General features: G+C 39.4%; 2 long non-coding RNA genes across 14 annotated transcripts in view; both read left to right on the top strand.

Moving 5' to 3' along the window:
* The first annotated feature begins 289 nt into the window (after window positions 1–289).
* The window catches only part of LOC115675889 (uncharacterized), a 43,543-nt gene continuing 23,158 nt past the window's right edge, over window positions 290–20,674 (top strand). For 5 of the 13 annotated variants that reach the window (XR_008817805.1, XR_008817811.1, XR_008817806.1 and 2 more), the window contains exons 1-4: window positions 302–656; window positions 746–808; window positions 14,620–14,680; window positions 20,344–20,439. This is a non-coding gene — a long non-coding RNA (uncharacterized LOC115675889). Of the gene's footprint in view, window positions 657–745; window positions 809–3,916; window positions 4,056–14,619; window positions 14,681–16,102; window positions 16,222–20,124; window positions 20,222–20,343; window positions 20,440–20,674 lie in introns of all 13 variants that reach the window. The other 8 variants (XR_008817813.1, XR_008817812.1, XR_008817810.1 and 5 more) reach the window with 7 other exon arrangements.
* Window positions 16,580–17,208, top strand: LOC130139719 (uncharacterized). The gene is made up of 2 exons (XR_008817815.1): window positions 16,580–16,937; window positions 17,015–17,208. It is a non-coding gene; the product is annotated as an uncharacterized LOC130139719 (long non-coding RNA).

Genomic DNA, 20,674 nt, shown 5'->3' with positions numbered 1-20,674 from the left:
AAATTAATTTAACTTTTTTTTTGTTCGACGACAATTGATCATATGTATATCCATACATTATTAAATTCACTCCCATCTCGCTCGATGAAAGTGGGGGCACCTTCCCCAGCAACATTTTCGCCGTCTATAAAATCCCCTCCTCCCCCTTCTTTACTTGCCTCCTTCCTTCCTCTCTCTCTCTCTCTCTCTCTTCCTCTATCTCTCTTGCGTTTGTTCTCCTTCGCGAGCTCTCTTCCTCGCACAAGCTTTTCCCCACGTCTGCTCGCGCGAAGCACCATTCCACCTTCTCCGTCCTCCTCGTCCTCCCTCGCACCCGTCCCGTCCGTCTGCGATCTCCGCCGCGAGCCTCGACCCTCTCTCCTCGCCGCCTCCGCTGCTGCCGTTTCGCAGCTCGCATTGACACGATCGGACGAAGGTACGCGCTTCCTCTTCCTTCTGTGCACGAGCTCGATTCCTCGCCGCCCCGAGCAGTAGAAACCGATGCGTTCTGTAGTTCTGAATCGACCTTCGCGAGCGACGATGCGGTAGATCAAACCTGTGAAATTGGATTCGCTGGAGAAATATGAGGAGAGAGCGAGAATTTGATCGTTTGCATTGCGATGATCGGGCATACCTGCCGATGCGTGCTTGATTTTGGCATTGTGTATACATGATCGGTACGAATCGTGACCGGTAGAGTGTTTGTCTCACCACGTGTTCCTTTCTTTGCCCTTTTTTTTATTTTTTGTTTGAACTTATGATGCAGATGCCATTACTGTTCGAAGAGATCTTGCTTTGGAAGAAGCTATCGGCTTGATTTCGCTCTCCGGTGAGCCCTCTTTTCCGCTTTTCGATGTCTTTTTGGTCTAAGGAATGATGATTTTACTTTGCATTTGGAACCTTTGTACGTATGCGAGATAGGCAATTTGGTTTTCTCTTTCTAGTTCATGAACCTCCTTGCTTGAGATATTTCTAGGCAAGTAGTTTCGCAGCACATGCCTATTATAATTGGATTTTACGCCTAAAAAAAGCAGTGTGTGAGCTCTATCTCTCTCTTCTTCTTTTTTTTTTTTTATACATAAAGAAAACCTTATAGAGGATATGTTTGAGAATTTATAGGATTCATTGATCAGAGAAAGCATCTTGCGCAGCTGTTATACCATGCACAATACTAACGTTGTATCACCGAATCAATCAATGGATCGTTTTAGCTTTAATCTTGATACTTGATATTGCCATTGCACAAGATTTGACATATACCTAGAAGCCTATTTTCAAGCCGTGGGAACATAACGATGCCCTTATTTCTTCTGAAAACACAAGGTCATACTGATAATCCGTCACACATTCATGAACAGAAAGATATTTTAGTGTTTGTGACATGTATTGATATTATTTATGGAAGATGAATTTAAAGAAAAATTCGAGAGGGAGGTATTTGATTAGTCATTGATTTTATGGAAAATGAACTTAATTACAAAAATAAATAGTTAGAGAGAGATTGTGATTTTGCAAGTTTCAAACAAATTCATGTTAACTAGATGAGTCGGGTGGAGGCCTTTATGTGCGAACTTAACTCAAATTTGAATGAACTTATTTAACATCGTTGATTTTAAAAACACTAGTGTCACTGGCCGGTACTTGAGATAGAAATCATGCTGCCTTGAGACTTTGAATGACTCAATTCACCTTTTAGTAGAGAAAGCCTAAACTAGCCTTCCCCTCGAAATATTGCTCGCTCACTCACTTAATTGGCCTCGGATCGTAGAAAGAGAATTTTAGAGAGATGAGTATTTGAGAAAGAATAATGCTCTATTGCTTGTTGAATTGTTGGATGATAGAAATGAGGGAGAGCGAACCCCCTGTATATTCGTTAGCCCCTCTAATTACAATCGTAGGTGTGTCCTTGATTTAATGGTGAAGATCTAATATCCTAACCACCGTCTAGCCCATTTATTACAAGAATCCTTTGAAATACACTCATACATCACGAGGATTATTCTAGAATATCAATTATTAGAAGCTTCAAGCCTTGCCCGGTCATCTTGGTCATCTCCTCAGCCTAATGGGTCTTGAAAACCTCCGATGGGACATTCTCTCCCGCCCAATTGAGCGACGCGCTCGGTGCTCTCAACTTGGAGTTCTTGCTTGCCCTGTTGCATCCTTCCTTTAGATCATTGGCTCCTTCGATGGTTGGCGGTTCTTCCGTCCACGCCATTTAGTCTTTCCTTTCTCGACTTCACGATTGCATGGATCTTGAACACCAACTTGCTCCACAAGCGATTTTTCCCTCGGCTTGGCCAACTATAATGTTGTCCAGCAAGTCCCCTACTTCACGAAAAAAATAGATGGATCGACATCTCTCCAACTCCAACTTAACCTGTCCAAACTGTGGCCTCGCCCTCAACTTGGCCACAGACTCTTCAACTCTCACCCTTCCTTTCACGAGTCATATTGTGGATGATTTGGTTGTCGTCAACCCACGAACTATTGGCATGTTGGATTATGACAATAAGCTACTCAGTCCTTATGTCGATGAGGGCATCCTATTGAAGAATCCATACCCAAAACATGATCTTAATCATCAAGTGGATTTACCTCAGTAGTGAACTTACCCTTCCTATCTCTGATGCTTATATCCACATCCCGAACAATGCCAATGGCCGGCACATTGTTTGAATTGACCGCCTTGAATCGATATTGCTCGAGTCCAATTGAAGACCCAAACTCTTTGTTGCTTAACTAGACATTAACAAGTTTGATGTGCCCGTGTCAATCAAGGCATAGAGTTTTTATTGCCAACTTAACTTTCACCAATGGCAAACTCGATCTTAAAGGCTTGTACTTGAGTCTCCAAGAAGTTGAGTAGCTCTAACGCCCCAAGCTCCACTTCCTGATTCTCTTGTCTGGGCTCTTGAAGAGAATTGCCGAAAGTCTATTCTTCTTCGGGCAATCTCTACTAAGATGTAGGCCATCGCAGAAGAAACATTTGATTGGCTTCCTCTCTCGATCCTTGTATGCATCTTCTTGTGGCATCTTCCACTTGCCACTAGGAGGCCTTCCCGGTTCAATCATGAATTAGTTCGTCCTCTTCTACGTCATGGTGGGGATTCGCTGCCCCACCTTTTTACCTTAGACTTGGAACAATGAAGGATTCGGCCGCGGCTAAAGCCCAAGTGCTCTTGCACTCCAAGCTGGCCCTAGACTTAAGCGCATACATGTATATGATTAGAGGTAGGGGTGTGCAGAGGAATTGAGAACTACTTGGAACCGGACTGCACCGGTTCAGAAACGGCGGTTCTCATAGACAGTGTTCTGGTTGCCGATTCTAATTTATTGGAACTTGTGAGTAAGGGTGCGGTTCCCGGTTCCAGGCATGGAACTGCCCGCCCGAACCCAACTGATATATATATATATATTTCTTTTTTAAAGAAAATTCTAGCTCACTTTCAGTGAAAGTGAGTTTTTCTCACCTGCGTTTTGCCATTTACCTTACAGTCTTTCTTGCCCCCTTCACGGGTGTCTCCGTCGAGATTAATTTCTCCTACTTGGATGTTGCTTTTCTCGATGTGAGCCTCTCTTTGTTTCTCTCCCCTACCACTTACTCGCAAATGCATCTCTTAAAACATCTAGTCAAAGCTATTGAGCATTGATGCGTATATTTAATTTTGGTTGATTCAATCTGCAGCACTTGAGACTATGATGATAGATTTAAGCCGAAACAAATGGTTTTTCAAAGTCTATTTGGCTTTCTGTCAAATGATAAGCAAGAGATGTAAGCAAATGTCCAAATGGGAGCATTGATCTTAAAATCATAGTCGTGTTTGATAGGCAAGACCTACATGTAGATTTCTTTATTATTCTTACCTTTTCCCGTGCAAAGAAGTACTTACATAAAAATTAGGTTCACCATGGTATTGATTGACGAATATTGTAGGGATTGCGGACCGGTTCTGGTTTCAAATTTTCAGAACCTATCCTTAGTGCGATTCCTGGTTCCAGGATGGGAACCGCTTACCCGGACCACGCTCCCCCTAATTAGAGCCTTGGAGTCGGTCATGTCCAACAAGAGCTCGGTAAACTCACTCACACACTCACGAATATGACCCTTATGTGTGAACCTGTGTAGTTTGGCAAACTCTAGGAAGAGCTGCTCTTGAAAGGTGGAGACCAAGGTGGCCTAATGTTTGACCGGCTTGGCACCCCGCCTCTCATCGTCACACCTATGTTGCCCTTCAAAGCATAGCAACATCAGTTAAGTACATGATAGCAGTTCGTACCTTAGTTTCATTGTCCTCAATTCCCATGGGTTTGAACTTTGAAGTATTGTTCCATGCCCCACATGGAGTTGTCCACCTCCTTGGCAGACCGGTCTCTCTTGAACTCCTTTCACTTCGGAATGTCCACCTTCAGACTTAGCATCAGGGTGACTACACCGCTAGCCATGGCCGTCTTGCAAGTCTTGAGTTATTTTTTGGTTATCTCTAGCCTCTCGATGGTCTTCCATGAAGGACTTGAGAGCATCATTCCTCTCATGCAATGGGTCGACGAGTTGATTCAAGGCGCTTGAGAACTCGTCACGAAGCGTCTCTTTGATCCTATTGTCACCCCATCAAATCATCAGGCTCCGACCAAAAAAAAAAATTATAGGCCATTCTTCAAGTTGCCCACGGTTGACGGTACTTTGGTGAGCCTTTCTTCAAAGGCGCACGTGAGACCCTTTGAAGTAGCTCTAACTTTCCGATGATGGCCCTTCTCTACAGCCTTATCTCCTGAAGGAAACAGATTCCTAAACATAATACAAAAATTGCGGAAAAACGTGCCCATTCTACACTTGAATCACCGATCGTTCGAAGTACATTACGTAAAATGAACATACCTCTTTTACCACAGATTAAATGCACTTATCACAGCCTCGAGAGAGAGAACAATCCTTGAATTGTTGAACAAAGCCCCTTCTTCTTTGTCCTTTAGTGAGAATGAGTTTTCTGATGATGAAAAATGCAAACCCCACACACTCTTAACGTGTGTTCTCACTTTTGTTTCTAGACAATAACTGATAAGTGCAGTTACTTTCTTTTATGGGCTGGGTTAGCCCATCATGGGCGGCCCATCTTCACAAAGAAAATCCATCATCTCCCACTCGCATACATGTGGTGGGCTAAACATTAACTCTCTTTTCTTTGCAATATTCATACTAAGCAAATAATCCGTGCGACCAAAGATACTTGAGAGCTCGTTGCGATGCATACAGTTAGGAATACATAGCAGCTCAAAATTGGGTACAACGTTTTCCGAGTAGATATAGTATGCAGTCCCCTAGATCAATCAGTCATATTTATATCCCCTTTGATCTCTTTTAGTATCTCGTATATTGTATTCACAACTATGATTTACTTAAAATCATAATTGGTCGACCTGTGAATACAAACATAGAATGTGACATCATAATAAATTGATCTTCCTCTTTCCTTTAATCTCTCTATTTCATCCAGCCGCTTTCTAGAAATGCCCCATTAGATCGAATCATTCATGACCATTGGCAACATCCTAAGATAGCGAACACTGAATAGAAACTTTGAGAATAAGTTAGAGTCGTGAGGGCACTAAATGAGGAACTCATATTCTCAAGAGTCTCACACGGCATAAAGTTGAGATCAAAAACTTTTGCCACTCTTATTGGTCGTCTTATGCATACGTAGTATGAAATACGTATTACGGTATTAACTCCTTTCCCGTGGAGCGTATGTCTTTACATTCAATACCGTACAGATGATAGTTCAGACATACCTAATGTCTAAACTTGAGTTCACGTATCTACTCCTCTAAAGAATCCATTAGAACTCACATCTAGCATCAAAGACAGATAAAGTAAAATATGTGGGTTATTTTACTTTCGGACATAGTAAATGTTATGTCCTCATCTCGGCACTTAGCTAAGGCAACATTTTTATTTTAAGCTTGAGTTCTCGATTATCACCTAGATAATAAGCCTAAAAATTGTCTCATCTCTATTTATCGCACAGTAACTAGAGGCGATTAGCCGTGTAAGTGGGCTAATCTCATCTGTCAGACATACTTTCTCGATATAATGCACTAAGCATTAAGATGCATAAATATTAAATAAATTCATAGGCATTAATAATGAGAGAGCAACTTCATTAAATGTGAACACTCAGGGAAAAATACAATATTCAGTGACGTCACTTTCTACGCAGTCCCAGAGATTTTACATGACCATAGAAAACATCTCTTGGAATTGGCTTCGTCATAAGATCTGCTATCATTCTATGCGTAGATATGTACTGCAAGTTCACATCTTTTCGTGCAACCATATCCTTGACAAAGTTATACTTGGTATCTATATGTTTGGTCTTGCCATGATATTTCGGATCCTTGGTGTATGCTATCGCTGCTTGACTATCACTATTGACTAACAATGAGTTTTCAGCATCTGAGTAGCCTTCAAGTCGCAGATCCTTGCCTTGATAACTCAATAAATAATTAGCAGTACCCTTTAAATACCTCATGATTCTTTTTACGGCTTTCCAATGTGCTTGACCTGGATTGGATTGGTACCTACTTACCATCCCAACTGCAAAACATATGTCAGGTCTTGTACACATCATAGTGTACATTAAACTTCCAATAGAACTAACATAAGGAACACGTTTCATTTGTTCCTTCTCTTGTGGAGTCTTAGGACACAACCTATGGCTCAATCCTTCACCTTTTGCAATAGGAGTATCCATGGGTTTACAATCTTGCATACAAAATCGTTCAAGAACTTTATTTATATAAGTCTCTTGCGAAAGAGACAATAATCTCTTGGAACGATCTCTTGAAATCTTCTTAACTCCAAGAATATATGCAGCCTCACCCATATCTTTCATCTCAAAATTGGACGATAACCAACTCTTAATAGTATTAACCAACTCCATATTACTTCTGGCAATCAGTATATCATCAACATATAATGATAAAATCACAAATTGATCTTTGGATCTTTTGATATACACGCAATGATCTTCATCAATCATTGTAAAATCAAACGCCACTATGGCATTATGAAAACGTATATACCATTGTCTCGAAGATTGCTTAAGGCCATATATCGATCTTAGAAGTTGGCATTCTTTTTGTTCTTGGCCTTTCACAACGAAGCCAACTGGTTGCTCCATGTAAATTTCTTCTTCTAATTCTCCATTTAGAAAAGCAGTCTTTACATCCATTTGATGTAATTCAAGATCCATGCTTGTCACTATTGTCAGAATAAGGCGAATTGAGGTAAATCTCACTACAGGAGAAAGTTTCTTCATAATCAATTCCTTCCTGTTGATTATACCCTTTCGCCACTAGGCGAGCCTTATATCTTTCTATTGAGCCATCGGATTTGCGTTTTATTTTGAGAACCCATTTATTCCCAATAGCTTTGCGTCCTTCTGGAAGATCAACCAGTTCCCAAACATGGTTTGACTTCATTGACTCCATTTTTTCTTTCATTGCAATCATTCATTTTTCTTTGTTAGGGCAATTTAGAGCCTCATTTACATTCCTTGGCTCGTCTTCATTTTGTGGAGCGATCATGAAAGTTTCCCCTTCAATGTCAAAACATCGTCGGGGAATACTTTTGCGACTTGTTCGCCGTATGGGAGATTGTACACGTGGTATATCATTCTCCATTATGCTCCCACTTGAATTAGATAATGACGGAATCGTCTCATCAAAAGGTTGCAATTGAGATTGAGTCAAATTCAATTCTTCACTTCTCACATTGCTTCCACTTGGACGAACTTTATCGATTTCACTATCAGGATCCAAGGTTTCAAATAGTGAGTAGTTCTCACCTATTTCGCCCTTCTTAGGAAACTCATTCTCTAAGAATGTGACATCTCGTGATTCAAATTCAGTTATACTTCCACTTTCTTGCTCACCTATAAATATATATCCTTTTGAGATTTCCGAATACCTTATGAAGATACTTTTCTTACCTCTAGGACCTAATTTCCCATACTTATGAGAAGATTCATGTGTATAAGCGGCACAATCCCAAGGTTTCAGAAAACTCAAAACGGGTTTTCTACTTGTCCATAACTCATACGGAGTGGAAATAACTGATTTAGAAGGCACACGGTTAAGTATGTAGGCAAAGTTAATAAAGCGTCACCCCAAAAGGTGATTGGTAAGTTAGCTGCGCCATCATGGACCTAACCATTTCTAGTAGGGTTCTGTTTCTCCTTTCCGCAACACCATTTTGTTGAGGAATATAGGGAATAGACAACTGTCTTTCGATTCCCTTTTCATCACACAAATTTCTGAACTTATCAGATAGATATTCTCGACCTCGATCGGATCTCAATGCTTTTATTTTCTTGTCTAATTGATTTTCCACCAAGTTCATAAATATCTTGAAGCAACTAAAAGCCTCAGATTTATGAGAAATCAAATAGACATATCCGAATCGAGTATAATCATCGATAAATGTGATAAAATAAACAGCCCCATGTTTAGCCCACGCATTCATTGGACCACAAATGTCAGAATGGATTAACTGCAAAGGAAATTCAGCTCTTGTTCCTTTTCCAAATGGTTTCCTTGTTGTTTTCCCAGCTAGGCAGTGTTCACAAGCGGGCAAATCGATTTTTTCAATATTGCCCATTAAGCTTTCTTTGGCTAATCTATCCATTCGTTGTTGGCCTATATGGCCAAGCCTAGCATGCCATATGTTCACATCATTATCACACGAAGTAGAAGACATGAAGTGGGAATAACAAACATTGACATTTACAGAATCAACATCCAGTACAATAAAACCATCTAGAAAATAACCACAACCATAATAACTCGTACCTAAATACAAGTCTACACCATTGTTACGGAAGTTCAAATTAAAACCAAGTCGAATCAACACTAAAATGCATACTAAGTTCCGACGAATTTCCGAGCATATAATACATCATGTAGGAACAAAGTGCGTCCACCACGCATAATTAACTGGCAGGTACCAATTCCTTTAACCTCAGCTCTGGAGTTGTTCCCTACATAAATCCATTTAGTTCCCGTTGAAACTCGTTAGAATTCTACGAAGGCTTCTCTATCCTTCGCTACATGGTCTGTTGCTCTCGAATCTGCAGTCCACAAATGATTTGATTCAGTTAGAAATATAGAACTTGATACATAAACAAAGTTCTCAATAATACAAGATGAATTAACCTTCTTTGGCTCGCGATAATCGCGAGCAAAATGGCCTTTCTTGCTACAGTTGTAGCACTTCACTCTTGACATCTTTTTCTCATGAGGATGCTTTCCTCTTTGGTGTTGTTCATCTCTTGGTTTCTTCCCCGAAGAACTCGCTCTCTTACCTCTCCACCTTCTGAACGAATCAGGACGCTTGCGCTTAGAGCTCGAAGGCCCTTGTGAGCTAGAACCTGCATAGTAAATGTCAATTACCGGCTTATCTGCAAGGAGGCGGTCCTCCTCTAGCTCTAAGTGGTGCACTGCATCTTCAAAGGTTTTGATGTTCTCATTGTGTGTTAGGTGCAACTTCATATGCTCCCAACTTTGAGGCAAAGAACGAATCACTGCTTGCACTTGCTGCTCATCAGTCATAACATGGTCAGCATCCTTCAGCTCATTAATCATGTTTGACATTTTCCTTAAATGTTATTTCATGGACTAACCATATGGCTTCTTATATGAGTCAAATCTTATAGTGAGCTGTCTAAGCTTGGTTACAGATGTATGACCAAACCTTGCTGCCAATGCTTCCCACATCTCCTTAGCATTTTCAAAACGCCTAAACTCTCGCATGACATCATTTTCCATGCTACTCAGCAACGTGATGCGAGCAAGGGAGTTCTTCCTTTTACATACAGCAAATGCATCCTTATCTCTCTTATGTTGTGCAGTGTTTCCGTCTTTAGGCTCTACCATAACCAGGTTAAGAGCTTCAAGAGCCTCTTGCTCTTCCAACACATATTGGATTTTCATATGCCAAATTTCATAATTATCATCGTTAAGCTTCTCTCATTTGTTCAATTCAGCAACTATATTCTTTGATGCTGAAGTCATGGTATCTGAACATTTCAGACATATACGCACGAATTATTAATGCCACTCATTTATGCATCAATTTTACACAAACTGATTATATTAATGAATAATTTCACATAGGCTTTAGATTCAAAAGTTCACTATGTTCCCAATCATCATAAAAAATCCTAATGTGAAATTACCGTTAATGTAATCATTAAAGTAAAATTACGTTCTTTAAAGTTACTGAAACTTTTAGAACTCTCACTCAACTCCTTATGATACTAATAAGATAAATATTAAAACAGAATAGTACTATAAACTATTCACAACATGAATATCCATCAACATTCATTTACCTAATACTATGTACATAAGGAATGAATCCATCTAAGGAAATAAACATAAACACTAACATAAAAAGAACTATCCACCCAAGATATTTAACACCAACCTATAGTGAACATATCCATAAGAGCTTACGAAAAATAGATAAACACAATCAGGTGGTGATCTGCTTTCTATACACCGGAAATGACTCATGAAAATCCTCAGGAAATTCTATTTTCTTTGGCATCCAAATGGAGGCACCCGGAAAACCCCTAGATTCGGGCAACGTATTGCGCCGAGACCGATTCAATGCAAGGGTTGACGTCCTCCTTGCCCCGACCCGTATGTACTCTATCATGAATTGCTCCACAATCATCTTATAGCTCGGACCTTCTAAGGTGTCCCAAACCCTATCAATCATTCTTCCCAACTCATCAGGAATGGTGCATTTGAGGGCTCCGACCATCACATACCCTGGCATTACAAAACCGTTCCAAATGATATCTTGTATCATTTGGTTGACCTTGATGATGTGTGTCATCATGTCATCATCACATCCCACCAGAAAGAGCCGCCTTGATTCTTAGTTTCTCAAGCTTCTTCTTTTAAGCTGCCGTTCTAGGGATAATAGGGGTTCGATATCTTCGTACCATTATTCCTGCAACAAATGCAGAAAAAATGAAAGGATTACTTATAATCCAAGGTACAACATTTCAAGAAACACATTCTACCCCTTCTGCCTTTTTTTTTTTTTCGCCGGTCAACGGTGGTCAACGCCGGTCAATGGTCAACGGGTCAAGTCTATGGGTCGGGTGGACTATCGGGTCAAGTCGGATCAGGGTCGGGTCGGGTCTGAAAAACCCGGTTGGGCAACCGCATGGCTGACGTCAGCGTGACGTCAACCACGCCACACACGCCCTCATGGCGCGTGCGGTGCACGCGCGCGGGGAGGAACCGCCATGCACGTGCCACGCACGTGTCGGCGAGACCGCCACTTGCGGCGGTGCGTGTGGGCGCGTGCGGCTCCCCCCGGCGGAGTGCCACCCGTCATTTTGCTCGTATCGACGAGCACTACGACCCTATGCCTTCAAAAATAAAATTTATCGCACGGAATTTCGAGAAACGATCCCTGAACAGTACGGTCGGTGTCGGTTTTCGTACCCGAGCGTTTGTCGGCGCCGTTTCACGAATTCCGGCCATTATTCCGTGTTATGCACACTAGCAACGATCAGGAAACAAGAAAACTAGCTCTGATACCAATGAAGGAAACATATTCCTAAACATAATACAAAAATTGCGGAAAAACGTGCCCATTCTACGCTTGAATCACCGATCGTTCGAAGTATATTACGTGAAATGAACATACCTCTTTTACCACAGATTAAATGCACTTATCCCAGCCTCGAGAGAGAGAACAATCCTTGAATTGTTGAACAAAGCCCCTTCTTCTTTGTCCTTTAGTGAGAATGAGTTTTCTGATGATGAAAAATGCAAACTCCACACACTCTTACGTGTGTTCTCACTTTTGTTTCTAGACAATAACTACCAAGTGCAGTTACTTTCTTTCATGGGCTGGGTTAGCCCATCATGGGCGGCCCATCTTCACAAAGAAAATCCATCATCTCCAATAGTAGGAAGAGCTATAACATCCGCATTCACTTGATCACTTGGTGTCCACTTCCAACTCTCAATCACACTATTTTACAAATTGCTCTAATACCACTTGTCACGGGCCGACATTTGAGATTGCGTCCATGTGGCACTTAGGCTCCGGATGACCTGTTCCCTCCTTAGAAGAGTTGTCTAAGGTTAGCCTTCCCTTCGTGGAGTCGTCTAAGCTTAGCTTTTCCTCTGGAGTATCGCTCACTCGCTCACCCTAGATCATAATGTTTGTGAGAGAATGCTCTATTGCTAGTTGGATGACATAAACGAGGGGAAAGGGACCCTATATATACTTAAGCCCCTTTAAAGACAACCATAAATCTCCCCTTGATCTAATTATGGAGATCCAATCTTTCTAACCATCATCTACCCCTATTATTACAAGAATCATCTAGTATAAATACAACATATGTTTTCCCTATTGCCCCTAGGAATATTCAGTGATATACATGTAAGCTATAGATCCCGAGAAACTTCAAGGCTTGCCTGGTCATCTTAGCCATCTCCTCGGACTGCAAAACCTGTGACACTCGCATGTAATACACATAATAAACCTATATGCAAAGTGAAAGAGGAAAGGAGACAAAGTGAGATGAGATGCTGTATTGAGATAGGAAGATCGGATCAAAATATTGGAAAAACTACACGTGGTTATTCTGGAATCAACTTTTAATTTTTTTTTTCAAAAGGTAGTAGATGCAAACTGAACTTTATGGCCGTAATAATCGATTATTTAATTAGCAGGCGACAAGGGTCGTTTGTCCAATAATTCGTTTTGTTCATTACTAGTGCAAAAAAAGCCAAGGCGAAGAAGCCATCTAAGGGCAAGGCTAAACAATGCGCGCGCCGCAGTTTTGTCACCGAATCAAATCACTTTATTGGGTTTAGTACGTCACAAATGATGTAATTTTCGCACAGTAGTTGTTTGAATGCTATAATTTTTTTTTTCAATCACATAAATGCCATAATTTTCATAAGGCTCTTACTTATGTATCATAACTTTGTTTTTTTTTTCCAATTACTTGAGTCTATAACTTTTCAATCGATCATTTGAATATCATAACTTTTTAAATCGTTTGCTGCATGTAATGTCGGATTTTTGACACTTCGGTAACCGTTTTTTAAAACTTATGGCACTTAAGCAATCAATTGACAGTTATGACACTCAAGTAAATGATTTTTAGAAGTCATGGCACTAAGTGATTGAAAAAGAAGTTATGATGCTTATGTAAGCGCCTTACGAAAGTCGATACTTGTGGTAACCTTACCCTTACTTTTTTGAGGATTATTATAGAATTTGAAACCCTAGAAATTAGAGAGAGAAAAACAAGATGCAAAACTTTAGGCCAAAAATACTTCATTAATATTTTCTATTTCTATATCTTTTTAGTTGATAAACCAAGTGCATTCGATAATCATTCTTAAAAAAGAAGAAGCATTTCAAGTCTCAAAGTGTTGTGTACTCATAACAGGAAAAATAATATGTCAAGAAGTCATTTATTTCATTATTTATTGGTTACTTGACAAGACTCAAGACATTGGTTTTGTAAAATTCTTTATTTTGTCCGGATTATTGTTAAGTCATCGTCACTGTAACAAAAAATTTACACATTCATCGTTGGATGAACAACATGCATACTTGAGTTAATTTCGTAAGCAAATTCTTTTATTCGTCAATAATCCAATGGTCTGGGTGTCGGTTATTATTTACCATCGACCTAATGAATTTCCTTTTTTAAAGTAATATCAAGCAGGATCTATAAAATCGATATATTAAGATGTGAACATATACTGATTTTCATGTCTGATTTCAACTTGAATTTTTTTAAGCAGTGTTTCGGGGAGACTTTGTTAATAAATTAATGAAGAAAAATGTACGATCTTCATATTTACTTATTTTAATTCAACTTCTTGTTGGGGTTCAATCCAATTCAACTTTTTTTTTTTATCTCAATGACAAATAATCATATTTATATTATACATTAAATAACATTTTGGCCATCTATTATAAATCCCCTCTTCCTCCTCCTCCTCCTCCTCGTTCCTCTCTCTCTCGCTCTAGCTTTCGTTCTCCTTCGCGAGCTTTCTTCCTCTGACCAGCTTTCGCATGTCTCCTCGCACGAAGCGCCATTCCACCTCCTCCGTTCATCTTCTCTCCCGCCTCGCGCGTCCTCCCCGATTGCCCTCCCCTCCTCCGTTCGCGATCTCGCCTCAAGCCCTCAAGCCCGCGCGAAATCTATCTACACCCCCTCCGCTCCGCCGTGTTTCGGGCCCGCATTGATGGTCGCAACAGCGACGGTAGGGTTCCTCTTTCCTTCTGTGCATGAGCTCGATTTCTCGCCGCCGAGCGATAGCAATCGATACGTACCGTCGCAAGATCAATCTTCACGAGGAGCGATGAAGTGGATCGGACCGCAATTCTCCATTTTTTTTTTGGAGAAATATAGGAAGAGAACGAGGATTTGATCATTTGTGTCGTGATTATCAGGCATCTTTTGTTCATGTGTGCTTGATCTTAGCATGATATGTACATAATCGATGTGAATTCTGACCGGAGTGTTTGTCTCACCACGAGTTTCTCTTTTTTTTTTCTTTCTTTTTAAACTTCTGATGCAGATGCCATAACTGTTCGAGGAGAGCTTGCTATTTGAAGCTATCGGGCTGATTTTGATCTCTGGTGAGAACTGGATTTTCTTTGGTTTTCGTTTTATCTTTTCCCGCATTTCGCTATCTTTTACAGTCTTCACAAACCAAATTTGTCTGGTAAATTCTTTCCCTTTGTTCTGTTAATGGAAATTTTTGGCTAGACTACTCACTGTTCCTATAGTCTTGATGTTAATTCAGGACTTCTGTTTATGGAATAATGATTTTATATGCTTTTGGAACCTTTGTATGCACGAGAAATTGGAGCCTCCTTGTTTAGATTCTCCTCTAGCTTAGAACCTCCTCGTTTGAGATTTCTAATCAAGTAGTTTTGCATCGTATATCTACTATAAATGGAATTTATGCCTGAAAAAACAGTGTGTGGAATGAAAGTCTCTACATGACCAAGTCACAGTTCATTTCATAGCGAAGATATAAAAGGGACGCATGAAATAATAACATGAACATCAACCGATAATTCATTGTTCTGGTACATGAGTTGTTCAATGTATAAGGTACTTGAAATTATGGTGAATGCTTGCAGCTTGACATTTCTTGTATCTGTACATATCTAGGTGTTAATATAAATACGCATATGCTGTAATATTTTATGTGCTTCGTTGGTTGGTATGGTCCACAATGAAAGAAAATAATGAGATGAGACTTAGTTTTTGCATCTTGAGACTGTTAACCTGAAGAAAATGATCACACCTGATTTCAATGATCGTCAAGACAATATGAAATTTCCCTCCTTTTAAAGTTGAAAGAGTGAAAACGAAGATAAAAAAAATTACTAAGGTAAATTAAATTATATTTAAAGTTGGAGGGTCATAATTAATAAATAAAGATGATTGGAGATTATAAATAGGAGGATGGTCATGCATAAGACTACTGGGATTAAAAGAGCAATTGTTAGAAGAAAGAAAAAAAGCATCCCTCTTCCATGGCCGTATAAAACCATTGTCATTCTCTGCCTTTAACATTAGCACATGCCAAATATTTTCAACAAATTGGTGTTAGAACCTTGGTAAATCTGTCCTAAGTAGCTGGGAGTATTGAAAAGAGTAAGAAAAGAGATTTGCCAAAAAGCTAGCAGAAAGAGGAACAACATTAGGGCCTTCTTACAAAAAGGTTTTGGTTGATTGTCCCAATGTCTGAGAAGTGAGAAGTAATTCTTTCCAACTATAAGAGTTGGAGTGTTCAGACCCACACAAATTGTACCAAGTATTGGTACTAAAGAACCAAATACTATACCCACTAGAGGAAGAAAAATGGTGGAGCAAAGGCTCTAGAGAATATGCAAAGGGGCTTGCACCTTGAGATATTGAATGAACAAAATTTGGTAATCTCTCCACAAGTTTGAGTGATGCTTGAGTTAATCTCTTGAAATTATGTAAATTTGTTATCTTTTGTCATAGTATATTGTATGGGTAATCTGAAAGATAAGTTTCTTCAGAGACTCTTGTTGATGTCCAAATGGCATACTAAAAGATGAGGAGGGTGAGAAATTGGACAAGGAGGAAGTTGTTGAGCTCCATGACACCAATGATAGAGAGGTCTTTCAAAGTAAAAAGGGTAATGGCACACCAAGGGGCCGGAACTTTTTCTCAATGTTCAATATGGTCCTCCCTTTTTTTGTTGAATTGAGTATCTAGTCTTTCCAAAATTGGCTGAATTTCAAAGTTCTATGAAGTTAAGCGCCATATGACATAGAACGTGGTTGACTGTGTCATGTTTTCCTAACTCAGCAGAGAAAAGCCTTTTTTTGTTTGTTTTTCTTCTTCTTACTTGCTTCAGCTATGACTAGTGACCACCACCACTGTCATTGCTATGCCTAACCACTGTGCCTTACCGCCATCACCTCTCTCTCTCTCTCTCTCTCTCTCTCTATATATATATATAATGCCAAGGTCTCCTCTATCTTAGTGCCTGTATCTATCTCTGGCCGACTTTCAACGATGGTTGCTACCCAAAATCTGAGGTTGTGGCCCCCTCAAACCTGTCAAAGACAATGATGGTGGTCATGGCTGAGTTTTGGTGGTGATGTTTGTGCTGTTGCTGGTGGTGGCGGTGGTAGTAGAGTTCTATGCAGCTGTTTGTGCAAGTGGTATCCGCCGCAGCGGCTATAGCTTTGTCTAATACTCTAGTGGTGCTTGTGCTAGTGATGGTGGCCGTTTTGAGTCCATGGTGATGGTGTTTTACGGTAGCAATGAGTGGTGGTGAAGGTGCATCGTGGTGGGGGAAGTAGCACTGGTTTTGTTTATGTTACTGGAAGATGTGTGTCTGTGCGTGTTTGCGTACGAGAGAGAGAGAGAGAGAGAGAGAGAGAGAGAGAGAGAGAGAGAGAGAGAGAGAGAGAGAGAGAGAGAGAGAGTGACGTCAGTTAGTGCGGTTAAGACTGAACATGACATTGGTCAATTTTAGAAAGTTCAGGTACTTGATTAAATAAAGAAAAAAAAGTTGAGGTAGCACATTGAATTTCGGGCAAAATTTTGAGCCCTTGTGGTTTCATTACCCAAATATGTAGATGAGATAACTGAAATATAAAAGTTGGAATGGCAACACTATATTCAAATCCTACTCTCTTTTGATATCCTATCAGCATTTATAAATTGTAAACCAATTAGGTAGCAAATCTTCATCGAAGTTCAAGACTCCTGCTTTGTTAAAGAAATAGAAAGAATAGAGGTGAAGCATGCTCAAGGTTGAATAATTAAGAAGCTATCTTATGCATGCAATGCAGAACATTATTCTGCATTTTGCAGAGAAGCCATTCCATGATATTCCTGTATTTCAAGAATTTGGCGTGGAGATTGTTGCAATTGAAAGAGATGAAGCATTTTATCTGAAAATGTGGAAAAAAATTTAGTTTATGGGGGAGGGTTGAAAAAATTATTAAACTTGATATTAATGATTATCATATATAAATGGAACTTCCTTCCTATTGAAGTTTGAGGAGTGAAAATTATAATTTAGTATATCTAATTTCATGATTATATAAGTTAGAGTTCTAATAAATAGACAGAGATGATTGCAGTCTATGAATAGGGGTATTGTATTGGATGCTGTTCAAAGGAATAAATAGTAAGTTTTAGAAACAAAGGCAATGCTCTCCCATTAGAGTTTGACACCACCATCATTTCCTCTTCCTCTTATCTTTAGTTGCCCATCAACCCAAATAATCCCAGGGTTAATGTTGCAAAGCTTCTTTTCATGTAGGACTGAATTGTATTGCGTTTTGTTTGCAGTTTGTAGTATATCGAATTTTTGATCACATTATTCCCCTTTCTGATAAGTAATGCTTTTCTCACTTAATTTTTTAAAAAAATGACTTTTGCCTCTGCGATTGTATGGTTAATAGAAAAATATTGTTACTTGAGCATCGCATTTTATATCCTATTTATATTAAGAGACAGCACTTGTGGCCGAGCCTTGAGATTTCTCTCCTCTTTTTCTCTTTTCAACAAAACATAGCATTTGAGATCGTGTGTTCCCAATGCGCATTACCTACCACCTCATTTATAATCAACTTCCATACTTTTTTGCTCTCTCAAAATGTTGTTTAATGTTTAAGAGGTTTTATCGTTTAAATATCATAACATGTCTTTGTCTCCCAGCTTAAGTTTTTAAAAATTGTTAACGAGTCCTACAAAATTCTACTACCCTATTTAAGTGTGAAGACTCATGAATTAAACCCCGTCCCCTCTCCATCTATGGTTTCTAATGAGTAAAGAACAGGATTACTGCAGTTTGCATTGTCCACTTAGTGGAAATTACCCAGTGTGTTACCCATAATGGAGTTATCTAGAGTGCTAACCCAGGCATTGTTCATTAAATGACGAGTGTCGCACATATATGTACTCTCTCCTTAAATATGGTTGCTTGCCTTCCAGAGGATTTGTGTATTAGGAGTGTAGCCTCTGGGCCAATACCCTCAGAGATTGGAGGAAAGCATCTGGGCCTGTCAGTTTGTTGATCTTCAACTTGTAAATGGGCAGTACCTGCTAATAGATGCCATAATTGTTGATCTGAAATCTTCGAGATAAGGATACCTTTATAATTAGTGTACTCAGAAATTGATTTACGGAACTGGTCTTGCCTCGTTCAGGAGCTTTGACTTCCACTCCATCTCACGGTTATTCATTTTGACTTTAATATAGCAAGTGTTAAATATAAAAGCAATCCTCTTCCACTAGAGTTTGATACCACCATCATTTCCTCTGTTCCTCTAGCTTTAGTTGCCCATCCACCCAAACAATCCCAGAGTTAATGTTGGAAAGCTTCTTTTTATGTGGGACTGAATTGTAATGCATGTTGCTTGCATTTTGCAGTTTATCAACTTTTGATCACATTATTCCCCATTCTGATAAGTAATACTTTTCTCACCTATGATTTTCTAAGAAATGTCTTTTCCACTGTGATTGTGTGGCTAATTGAAAAATATCATTGTTTTTGCATTGCATCTTATATTCTATTTATAGTAAGAGACAGCACTTGTGACTGTGCCTTGACATTTCTCTCTTTTCTTTTTCTCTATTCAACAAAAACATTGTGTTTGAGATCGTGTGTTTCCTATGCCCTTTACCTGCTACCTCATTTATAATCAGCTTTCACTCTTTTTGCTCTCTCAAAATATCATTTCATGTTAATGAAGGGGTATCGTGATATCATGTCTTTGTCTACCGGCTTAAGTTTTTAAAATTGGTTATTAGTCCCACATAATTCTACAAACCCTATTTAAGTGTGAAAACTCATGAAATAAACACCTTCCTCTCTTCATCTATAGTTTGTAGAGAGATATGTAAAGAACAGGATTACTGCAGTTTGCGTTGTACCCTTAGTGGAAATTACCTGATATGTTACCCACTATGGAGTTATTTAGAGTGCTTACCTAGGCATCATCCACATAATGACGAGTTTCGCAAGTACATGTATTCACTCCTTGAATATGGTTGCTTGCCTTCCAGAGGATTAGTGTGTTAGAAAGAGTGTAGCCACTGGGCCAATAAGCTCAGAGATTAGAGGGGAAACATCTGGGCTTGTCAGTTTGTTGACCTTCGACTTGTAAATGGGCAATCCCTGCTTATAGATGCCTTAATTGTTGACCTGAAATTTTTTGAGATAATGATACCTTTATAATTAGTGTACTCAGAAATTGATTTCAGTAACTGGTCTTGCCTCTCTCAGTAGCTTTGACTTCCACTCCATCTCATGGTTACTCATTTTGACTTTTAAAACTGGGCTCTTATTCTTTAAGTTGGAACGGTGCTCTTGTGGCTTCCGGTGTCGGAAACTCACTGGCAAGTTATGATTGCTCATATTGCCTGTTTCTTACATTATAATGCGAAACTCAACGATTATAATACCAATGTGGTCATACAAATGAAAGCATTGTTGCATATGTAAATTGCAAATCAATTCATTTTGGGTTTTTCATGTATGTGGAGTTGTTAGTGGCATCACGCTTTGTGTTTGTAGTTTGCAGAGATGATACATTGTACGGAGAGATCTCTTTGCTTGAGTACTGCTTGGGTATCTTTGGTGGACAGCTAAGTTGTTGAGCTTTTGTTTGAAGGTGCGAAGGGCTCCGCTCTCTCTAGATGCCTTAATCGTTGATCTGAAAGCTTTGAGATAATGATACCTTTATAACTAGTGTACTCAGAAATTGATTGAAGTAACTGGTCTTGCCTCATTCAGGAGCTTTGACTTCCATCTCATGGTTGCTCATTTTGACTTTCAAAACTGGGCTTAATTCATTAAGTTGGAACTGAGGTCTTGTGGCTTCCGGCACTGGTAAGTAATAATTGCTAATATTTCTTGTTTCTTACATTATAATGCGAAATTCAATTATCATAATACCAATGTGGTCATACAAATGAAAGCATTGTTGCATATGTAATTGCAAATCAATTCATTCTGGGTTTTTCAATGTCTGTGGAGTTGTTACTGGCATCATGCTTTGTGTTTGTAGTTTGTAGAGATGATACATTGTACGAAAAGATCTCTTTACTGAAGTACTGCTTAGGTA

This window comes from Syzygium oleosum, unplaced genomic scaffold (assembly GCF_021117445.2).
Source record: "Syzygium oleosum isolate NSW1041296 unplaced genomic scaffold, Sole_v2.1 Sole_v2.13, whole genome shotgun sequence".
NCBI lineage: Eukaryota > Viridiplantae > Streptophyta > Magnoliopsida > Myrtales > Myrtaceae > Syzygium > Syzygium oleosum.
Note: the sequence above shows the minus strand (reverse complement) of the source record. Positions and strands in the feature narration are given on the sequence as shown.